The sequence below is a fragment of the Salvelinus namaycush genome, chromosome 23, assembly GCF_016432855.1.
Source record: "Salvelinus namaycush isolate Seneca chromosome 23, SaNama_1.0, whole genome shotgun sequence".
Taxonomy (NCBI): Eukaryota; Metazoa; Chordata; class Actinopteri; order Salmoniformes; family Salmonidae; genus Salvelinus; species Salvelinus namaycush.
Window position 1 is genome coordinate 19530253 of NC_052329.1, and position 11229 is coordinate 19541481.

Sequence of the window (11229 nt, forward strand, 5' to 3'; positions counted from 1 at the left end):
TCCTTTCTATTATATTAACAATAAAACATTTTCAGGAAGACCGTGCTGGAAGAGAAATATAAAAGACAAGTCTAACCTGTAGATAAAATCTTGGTCCCTGTATGACGAAGCTGTTAGGCACAGTCAAATTATTTTATCCTACAAAGAAAACATGTCATAACAGAATTTATGTTTTCACATAATCACATTAAGTCTATATAAGCAATCAATTTGTATTTTTCCTTCAATTAGTTGAATAGTTAATGTGCACTGCTTAATCAAGGTCATGCCTAAAGTAAAATAAACGTTCATAGTATGTCATGTATACGGTCATCTTTATTCAGAAATTACATGATAAATAATATAAATGTGCTACATTAGATTTCTATCCTGTACCAATTCATTTTCATTCTACCCTGTCAAAAAGTGATGGGGGTGCCAATTTATCTCCATTGAAGTCTTTCATTAGTATCAGGGTTTGTGTTGTAGTCAGTCATGCTAGTGAGCCAGAGCATGAAGAGCATGGACCCTTCTCTCCACTTCATTGCAATACTTCTCTGGAAGTCCAGCAGCCCTACAAGTAAAATTAACAAACATTAATTACAAAACTAAACCTGACTATCCTCTGTTCCTCTCAATTCTACGTACCACCTTGTTCCTGTATGTAGTTAGTTCCCTCCCGGTCCCTATAAATGGTTTGTCCCTACCCAGTCCCTATACGTAGTTAGTCCCCACCCAGTCCCTATACATAGTTAGCCCCCACCCAGTCTCTGTACTTACTTGAACTCCCTGAGCTTCTTCTCCTTGATCTCGTCGAGGCGGATGCGGCAATGCCGGGCCTCCTCGTCCAGCCGGTCTCCCTCCCTTACGAGAACAACAGGTCAGTGTGAGCCACTGTGAAACAAATTGAACTTTGGTGCTGCTCACCTGCTCTGCCTTGTGGTCTTTGTCTCTCTCCTGTAGGGCTCGCAGTCTGGCCACCTCCTTCTCCTTTCCTCTCTTGATGCGTCTCTGTTCAGCCTCCTACTCAGCCTCCCGCTCCTGTGGGAGTCACACAAAAGTCTATTTGGCTGCTTTTACACAGGCAGTCCAATTCTGATCTTTTACTCAATTATTGGCAAAAGAGCTGATCTGATTGGTCAAAAGACCAATTTGTGGAAAAAGATCAGACTTAGGCTGCCTGTGTAAACGCAGCCTTAGACAACTATTTTGCCCTTCTGCTTTCTGACCCAAAAACAAGAAGGCCAAAGACCTATAATGAAGAAGTTCATAATGGAGTACCTCTTACCATTTTCTTGTGGGTGTACTCCATAGCCCGGAGGTCGGCCAGTCTCTTCTCCTCTTTCTTGCGCTCCTTGGCCAGCAGCCTGTCCTCGTTGATACGGAGGATCTCCTGCTGCAGACGCTGCTGCTCCTCCTTCTTCCTCTCCAGAGCCTGGGAGACACACACACCACACCATTTCTGTTGTTTATTATTCATTATGCCTACAGTAACTGCATTACGATTCATTCATTAATGATATTCATGAGTTGCAAGAGCACTAACAGATCTTGGACCAGGCTAATTCGTGAGAAATTTCTAACTGAAATTCAAAGTGGAAATACATAAGCCTGGCTATAAGAATGTTGTGCTGTACAAAGAGACTTGTCTCTAGCTAATAATACTTCCAGCTCCTCCATCTGCATCCTCTCCAGGTTCTCCAGCATCTGCTGGCCTTCGTGCTCCTTCATCTCATTCTGCAGCATCCTGTCCTCCAGACGCTCCTCAATCTGATTTATAATCAGCTGATTTCCCCTATAGACACACACAGGGAAGACAGCTGAGGTGTTACAGTATGGAAAAGAGATGTAGGGTGTGTATGTGTGTGTAAGCATGTGTGTCCTCACTGGATCCTCTGGTGTTTGCGCAGCTCGTCGATCTGCTCCAGGGCCTCCAGGGCTCTCCTACGGTCCACCTCCATCATGGCATTCAGTCGCCTCTCCTCGTCCTGCTGCTCAGCCAGGATCTGCTGCCTCTCTAGGATCTGGGCATCCCTCACCGCGTGGCACTGGGCACCCAGGATCAACTGTCCACAACAATAAAGTACCATACACAACACACACAAGGGCACAGAGATGGAAGAGTCTGGACAGGGCATGGGTAGAATAACTGGGTAAATGTGTGATATTGCAGTGATGTTGGGACTGAAGCTGAGATAAAATTAATAACAAAGAGTATCAAAGTAAAGAGAAAGGGTAAGCAATGAGATTCTTTTGCTGTACCTCATTGAGTTTCTTGACCTCGTCCTCCTGCTCCATCCTCATGGCATTGGCCCTCTCCAGCAGGTACTGAGCTCTTTCCTTGGCCTCCAGCTCACTTAGGTCCTGGTTCTTCTGATGAGACAGCTCAGTCTGGCGGATATGGGCCTTCCTATCCTCAGCAGCATCCTGGTCAGGAAAAACAGCAACATTGGAACAGTGCAGAAGTTAGTTTGGTTTATTACTGTTACATCTCCACAAGGGTGTAGTGCTGTAGCTGGGACCCTGTACTGCCAGTTAGTCACCCAGCTTTCATGAGGGAAAGGTTGCTTACAAATTCATCAGGTACATTTGTCCTTTCTCACCATAGCTGCTTCTCTCTCTCTCCTCTGGGCTTCCAGCGTGGCCTCCAGCTCTTCCTTGGTTGAAACCCGAGTAGCTGTTGTGATCCGCTCGATCTCAGTTGGGTGGAGAATGACAGACAGCCCAGACGGATCCTAACTTGGGATCCTGGCAAAATGACAGCATTGTTTTTATTTTGTAATTCACCACCACTTGTAAAATGTGATTGTGGGATATGTTTATTGGTGCAATGTAGGTTTATGGAACTGGATGGCATTCTCTTTTATAATAAGTAAACCGTGATGAACACTGCCAAGTGTAGTACTGGTATGTTCACAAAGCATTAGACTTGATGATCACATTGCAACCAAATGAGAAATTGGGGTATAGACTGATACTTGCTTCAGGTCTCGGATGAGGTCCCTTGTGATGATGCAAACTGTCTCTGGTTTCTGAGTTTTCTGACTTGGAGAAGACATGGACTGGCCCCTGGGTCCAGACCGGCCACCCCTCTCAGTGTCCTTGACATCGCAGGCTGACAGCGCCTTGAGTGTGAAAATCCAACATACATTTCCACCAATTCTCTCTCTCTCTCTCAAAAACACACACACACACACACACAGACCTTGCACAGTTCAATTGTCACAGGTTACTGATATGTGTTTTATGAAATGCAGATAAAGGAGATGGCTGACATATGCCGGCCCACCTGTTTTGTGGTTCCAAAGAGGCTCTCATCCACATGAGAGGTGAGGGCACAGGTGTGATAGCGACGTGAATGGGAGCTACCAGAGAGCCTTGATGAAGACCCTGCACTCTGTGGCTGTGAGAAAGTCAACAGTGTTGGTACTGGTAGAGTTACACAGTAATTGAAAGTGTGTACAGAAGAGCAAATAATTGCTAGCTACATGTAGCTGCATATGACTGTCATGTACACTACCGGTCAAAAGTTTTAGAACACCTACTCATTCAAAGGTTTTCCTTTATTTTTACTATTTTCTACATTGTAGAATAATAGTGAAGACATCAAAACTATGAAATAACACACCAAAAAATTGTTAAACAAATCTAAATATATTTTATATTTGAGATTCTTCAACTAGCCACCCTTTGCCTTGATGACAGCTTTGCACACTCTTGGCATTCTCTCAACCAGCTTCACCTGGAATGCTTTTTCAGCAGTCTTGAAGGCGTTCCCACACATGCTGAGCACTTGTGGGCTGCTTTTCCTTCACTCTGCGGACAGACTCATCCCAAACTATCTCAATTTGGTTGAGGTCGGGGGATTGTGGCCCTTACACAGCCTGGAGGTGTGTTGGGTCATTGTCCTGTTGAAAAACAAATGATAGTCCCACTAAGCCCAAACCAGATGGGATGGCGTATCACTGCAGAATGCTGTGGTAGACATGCTGGTTAAGTGTGTTTTGAATTCTAAATAAATCACTGATAGTGTCACCAACAAAGCACAACCACACCATAACTCCTCCTCCTCCATGCTTTACGGTGGGAAATACACATGCAGAGATCATCCGTTCACTCACACCGCGTCTCACAAAGACGTGTCTTACGGCGGTTGGAAGCAAAAATCTCAAATTTGGACTCCAGACCAAAGGACACATTTCCACTGGTCTAATGTCCATTCTTCATGTTTCTTGGCCCAAGCAAGTATTGGTGTCCTTTAGTAGTGGTTTCTTTGCAGCAATTCGACCATGAAGGCCTGATTCACAGTCTCCTCTGAATAGTTGATGCTGAGATGTGTCTGTCGCTTGAACATTTATTTGGGCTGCATTTTCTGAGGCTGGTAACTCTAATGAACTTATCCTCTGCAGCAGAGGTAACTCTGGGTCTTCCATTTCTGTGACGGTCCTCATAAGAGCCAGTTTCATCATAGAGCTTGATGGTTTTTGTGACTGCACTTGAAGAAACTTTCAAAGTTCTTGAAATTTTCCGTATTGACTGACCTTCATATCTTAAAGTAATGATGGACTTTGCTTATTTGAGCTGATCTTCCCATAATATGGACTTGGTCTTTTACCAAATAGGGCTATCTTCTGTATACCACCCCCACCTTGTCACAACACAACTGGTTGGCTATAATGCATTAAGAAGGAAAGAAATTCCACAAATGTACTTTTAACAAAGCACACCTGTTAATTGAAATGCATTCCAGGTGACTAGCTCATGAAGCTGGTTGAGAGAATGCCAAGAGTGTGCAAAGCTGTCATCAAGGCAAAGGGTGGCTATTTGAAGAATCTCAAATATATTTTGATTTGTTTAACACTTTTTTGGGGTTACTACATGATTCCATATGTGTTATTTCATAGTTTTGATGTCTTCACTATTATTCTACAATGTAGAAAATAGTACAAATAAAGAAAAACCCTTGAATGAGTAGGTGTTTTAAAACTTTTGACCGGTAGTGTATGTAATTGTTAGGTCATGCAAGATTGTGGGCCTCTCTGATTCCACTTACCATGATGATCTTCAAAAATCGTCCACTCTCATCAACTGAAAGAAATAACAGCTATAATATTGACAGGAATGTCACCATTATAATAACACAACGAATATCCAATGTTGTGAAGCACCTAGTCAGCTATTTTTCAATCTTTGTTATCAATCAATTTCAATCAATTTTATTTTATATAGCCCTTCGTACATCAGCTAATATCTCGAAGTGCTGTACAGAAACCCAGCCTAAAACCCCAAACAGCTAGTAATGCAGGTGTAGAAGCACGGTGGCTAGGAAAAACTCCCTAGAAAGGCCAAAACCTAGGAAGAAACCTAGAGAGGAACCAGGCTATGAGGGGTGGCCAGTCCTCTTCTGGCTGTGCCGGGTGGAGATTATAACAGAACTATGCCAAGATGTTCAAAAATGTTCATAAGTGACAAGCATGGTCAAATAATAATCATGAATAATTTTCAGTTGGCTTTTCATAGCCGATCATTAAGAGTTGAAAAACAACAGGTCTGGGACAGGTGGCGGTTCCATAACCGCAGGCAGAACAGCTGAAACTGGAATAGCAGCAAGGCCAGGCGGACTGGGGACAGCAAGGAGTCACCACGGCCGGCAGTCCCGACGCATGGTCCTAGGGCCCAGGTCCTCCGAGAGAAAGAAAGAGAGAAGGAGAAAATTAGAGAGAGCCAAGATTTTCAAAATGTTCATAAATGACAAGCATGGTCAAATAATAATCAGGAATAAATCTCAGTTGGCTTTTCATAGCCGATCATTAAGAGTTGAAAACAGCAGGTCTGGGACAGGTAGGGGTTCCATAACCGCAGGCAGAACAGTTGAAACTGGAATAGCAGCAAGGCCAGGCGGACTGGGGACAGCAAGGAGTCACCACGGCCGGTAGTCCCGACGTATGGTCCTAGGGCTCAGGTCCTCCGAGAGAAAGAAAGAGAGAGGGAGAAAATTAGAGAGAGCCAAGATTTTCAAAATGTTCATAAATGACAAGCATGGTCAAATAATAATCAGGAATAAATCTCAGTTGGCTTTTCATAGCCGATCATTAAGAGTTGAAAACAGCAGGTCTGGGACAGGTAGGGGTTCCGTAACCGCAGGCAGAACAGTTGAAACTGGAATAGCAGCAAGGCCAGGCGGACTGGGGACAGCAAGGAGTCATCATGCCCGGTAGTCCTGACGTATGGTCCTAGGGCTCAGGTTCTCAGAGAGAAAGAGAGAACGAGAGAATTAGAGAGAGCATACTTAAATTCACACAGGACACTGGATAAGACAGGAGAAGTACTCCAGGTATAACCAACTGGCCCTAGCCCCCCGACACATAAACTACTGCAGCATAAATACTGGAGGCTGAGACAGGAGCGGTCAGGAGACACTGTGGCCCCATCCGAAGAAACCCCCGGACAGGGCCAAACAGGAAGGATATAACCCCACCCACTTTGCCAAAGCACAGCCCCCGCACCACTAGAGGGATATCTTCAACCACCAACTTACAATCCTGAGACAAGGCCGAGTATAGCCCACAAAGGTCTCCACCACAGCACAAACCAAGGGGGGGCGCCAACCCAGACAGGAAGATCACGTCAGTAACTCAACCCACTCAAGTGACGCACCCCTCCTAGGGACGGCATGAAAGAGCACCAGTAAGCCAGTGACTCAGCCCCTCAGTTATGGGAGAAGTGCCTGGCATGTCCCTAAAAATGAGAGATCTTTTGTTGTTGTGTATCCATGGAAACCCCCATCTTCAACAGGGGAAGAGTCTACATGGCCTCTGTGCATGCCTTTTTGGCACAAGCCATATTAATCATCTCTTGTCTTGGATACTTTGTATCAAGGTGAATCAGATGTGCTTTGATACAATGTGAAATAATATTTGGCTTCAGTACATGCATGCATGCAGCATGTGCGATATTATATACAGTATGTGCAATGCATGTTGCTGTATGGTGGAGGTGGTGCATCACACTTTATGCTCACTAAGTGGCGCTAAAGTATCTCATCTCTGCAAATTAGACTACCCAACAACTACGTAACACACCGTGGTTATGACAAAACATAGTTCATTGCATTTTCGATAGAAGGTGTATGTGGTGGCGTTGTCATTGACTCGAATATCGGGTTTGGTGTACAGAGATTGAAAGAAATAGCCCACTGTGCACACACGTCAGTCAATTCAACGTATATTCCACATTGGTAGCAGAAAACAAATTGCATGAAATTCAGGGGAAATTATAATGTATTGTACAGTGCTTTCAGAAAGTATTTACACCCCTTGACTTTTTCCACATTTTGTTGTGTTACAGCCTGAATTTAAAATAGATTACATTTTGATGTTGTGTCACTGGCAGACACACAATACCCCATAAAGTCAAAGTGGAATTACAGTATGTTTTATTTTTTTTTAATGAAAAGCTGAAATGTCTTGATTGAATAAGTATTCAACCCCTTTGTTTTTGCAAGCCTAAATAAATTCAGGTCAGGAGTAAAACAGGAGTAAAACAATGTCACATAATAAGTTGCATGGACTCACTCTGTGTGCAATAATAACATAATCATATCTGTACCCCACGTATGCAATTACGTGTAAGGTCCCTCAGCCGAGCAGTGAATTTCAAACACAGATTAAACCACAAAGACCAGGGAGGTTTTCCCCAAAAAATAATGGAAAAAAACCAGACATTGAATATCCCTTTGAGCATGGTGAAGTTATTAATTACACTTTGGATACAGGCGTTCTTCCTAACTCAGTTGCCGGAGAGGAAGGAAACCGCTCAGCGATTTCACCATGGGGCTAATGGTGACTTTAAAATAGTTACCGGGTTTAATGGCTATGATTGGAGAAAACTGAGGATGAATCAACAACATTATAGTTACTCCACAATATTAACCTAAATGACAAAGTGAAAATAAGTACAGAATACAAATATTCCAAAACATGCATCCTGTTTGCAACAAGGCACTAAAGTAAAACTGCAAAAAATGTGGCAAAGAAATTAACTTTATGTCCTGAATACAAAGCTTTATGTTTGGGGCAAATCCAACACAACATGTCACTGAGTACCACTCTTCATATTTTCAAGCATGATGGTGGCTGCATCATGTTATGGATATGCTTGTCATTGGCTAGGACTAGGGAGTTTTTTGTTGTTGATAAAATGGAATAGAGCTAAGCACAGGTAAAATCCTAGAGGAAAACCTGGTTTAGTCTGCTTTCCAACAGACACTGGGAGACAAATTCACTTTTCAGCAGGACAATAACCTAAAACACAAGGCCAAATATACACTGCAGTTGCTTACCAAGATGACATTGAATGTACTTTAGTGGCCTAGTTAGAGTTGACTTGAATAGGCCTGAAAATCTATGGCAAAACTTTAAAATGGCTGTCTCGCAATGATCAACAACCAACTTGGCAGAGCTTGAAGAATTTTCAAAATAATAATGTGCAAATATTGTACAATCCAGGTGTGCAAAGCTCTTAGAGACTTACCCAGAAATACTCACAGCTGCTAAAGATGATTCCAACATGTATTGACTCAGGGATTTGAATACTTATGTCAATTAAATATTTCTGTATTTCATATTCAAAACATTTGCCAAAAAGTTTTTAAAAAAAACATGTTTTCACTTTGTCATTATGGGGTATTGTATGTAGATGGGTGAGAAAAAATATAAATTGAATCCATTTTGAAATCAGGCTGTAACACAACAAAATGTGGAATAAGTCAAGGGGTATGAATACTTTCTGAAGGCACGTGTGGTTCCCACCGTGAAGCATGGAAGAGGAGGTGTGATGGTGTGGGGGTGCTTTGTTGGTGACACTGTCAGTGATTTATTTAGAATTCAAGGCACACTTAACCAGCATGGCTAACACAGCATTCTGCAGCAATACGCCATCCCATCTGGTTTGCACTTAGTGGACTATCATTTGTTTTTCAACAGGACAATGACCCAAAACACACCTCCACGATGTGTAAGGGCTATTTGAGAGTGATGGATGGAGTGGTGGAGTGCTGCATCAGATGACTTTGCCTCCTCAATCACCCGACTTCAACCCAAATGAGATGGTTTGGGATGAGTTGGATCGTAGAGTGAAGGAAAAGCAGCCAACAAGGGCTCAGCATATGTGGGAACTCCTTCAAGACTGTTGGAAAAGCATTCCAGGTGAAGCTGGTTAAGAGAATGTCAAGAGTGTGCAAAGCTGTCATCAAGGCAAGGGGTGGCTAACATGATTCCTTATGTGTTATTTCATAGTTTTGATGTCTTCACTATTATTCTACAATGTAGAAAATAGTAAAAATAAGGAAAAACCCTTGAATGAGTAGGTGTGTCCAAACTTTTGACTGGTACTGTATATATAAATCAAATCAAAGTTCATTTGTCACGTGCGCCGAATACAACAGTGAAATGATTACTTACAGGCTCTAACCAACAGTGCAGAAAAGGTATTAGGTGAACAATAGGTAAGTAAAGAAATAAAAACAACAGTAAAAAAGACAGTGAAAAATTACAGTAGCGAGGTTATATACAGTAGCGAGGCTATAACAGTAGCGAGACTATATACAGGCACCGGTTAGTCGGGCTGATTGAGGTAATATGTACATGTAGATATGGTTAAAGTGACTATGCATATATGATAAACAGAGAGTAGCAGTAGCGTAAAAGAGGGGTTGGTGGGTGGTGGGTGGCGGGACGCAATGCATATACCCCGGTTAGCCAATGTGCGAGGGCACTGGTTGGTCGGGCCAATTGAGGTAGTATGTACATGAATGTATAGTTAAAGTGACTATAAATATATGATAAACAGAGAGTAGCAGCAGCATAAAAGAGGGGTTGGGGAGGCACACAATGCAAATAGTCCGGGTAGCCATTTGATTACCTGTTCAGGAGTCTTATGGCTTGGGGGTAAAAACTGTTGAGAAGCCTTTTTGTCCTAGACTTGGCACTCCGGTACCGCTTGCCATGCGGTAGTAGAGAGAACAGTCTGTGGCTGGGGTCTTTGACAATTTTTGGGGCCTTCCTATGACACCGCCTGGTGTAGAGGTCCTGGATGGCAGGCAGCTTAGCCACAGTGATGTACTGGGCCGTACGCACTACCCTCTGTAGTGCCTTGCAGTCGGGGGCCGAGCAATTGCCGTACCAGGCAATGATGCAACCAGTCAGGATGCTCTCGATGTTGCAGCTGTAGAACCTTTTGAGGATCTGAGGACCCATGCCAAATCTTTTTAGTTTCCTGAGGGGGAATAGGCTTTGTCGTGCCCTCTTCACGACTATCATGGTGTTTGGACCATTCTAGTTTGTTGGTGATGTGGACACCAAGGAACTTGAAGCTCTCAACCTGCTCCACTACAGCCCCGTCGATGAGAATGGGGGCGTGCTCGGTCCTCCTTTTCCTGTAGTCCACAATTATCTCCTTAGTCTTGGTTACGTTGAGGGATAGGTTGTTATTCTGGCACCATCCGGCCAGGTCTCTGACCTCCTCCCTATAGGCTGTCTCATCGTTGTCGGTGATCAGGATATGGAGGGGACCGCGTACTCACATCATATCAATATCTGGAGAGGTACCAGTGGCCCTGAATACATGGCAAAATGAATTTTGCAAATCGCATGCACGTAAGCAGAGTTAGAGCATAACCTGTAAACCAATGTTATCCTATGGGAGAATTCTGCTAGCACGTCGTGGAACACACCTTCCCTGCCATTCATTATTGTCAATAGAATGCATAGCCCCTCGTTAATTAACCCTTACTTATTGTATGGGTCATAAATAGGGTGAATTCAGAAAAAGTGGAACACTTTTTTGCATTTCTGTCATCTGTAGCCTCTTTCGACATCTATCCAACATATTAGCCCAACACATAATAGCTACATTTCTGAAATACTCAAGATATTTCCTAAATCACACAAACAGGGCAAATGTTGATATCATATTCACAGGAGGTATTACACACTGATTTGTGTACACTGAGCCAAAACCCTATTTTCAGTGTGAGTTCGGTAAATTGGGACCACAGGTTAGATAAACTGGGACACAATTTTTATAGTCCTAATTGTACCCCAATGATAATTAAATTCATACTTTGTTGTTATATTATCATCTTGAAGATTTCAGAAATGTATCATGTGTTGGGCTAATATGTTGGATAGATGTCGAAAGAGGTTAAAGAAGACGCAAATGCAAAAAAGGAAGACATCACCCTACTATTAG

General features: G+C 43.0%; 1 pseudogene; it reads right to left on the reverse strand.

Moving 5' to 3' along the window:
- Nucleotides 1–297: 297 nt before the first annotated feature.
- On the reverse strand, nt 298–5255 carry LOC120018144 (annotated as a pseudogene).
- Nucleotides 5256–11229: the final 5974 nt, after the last annotated feature.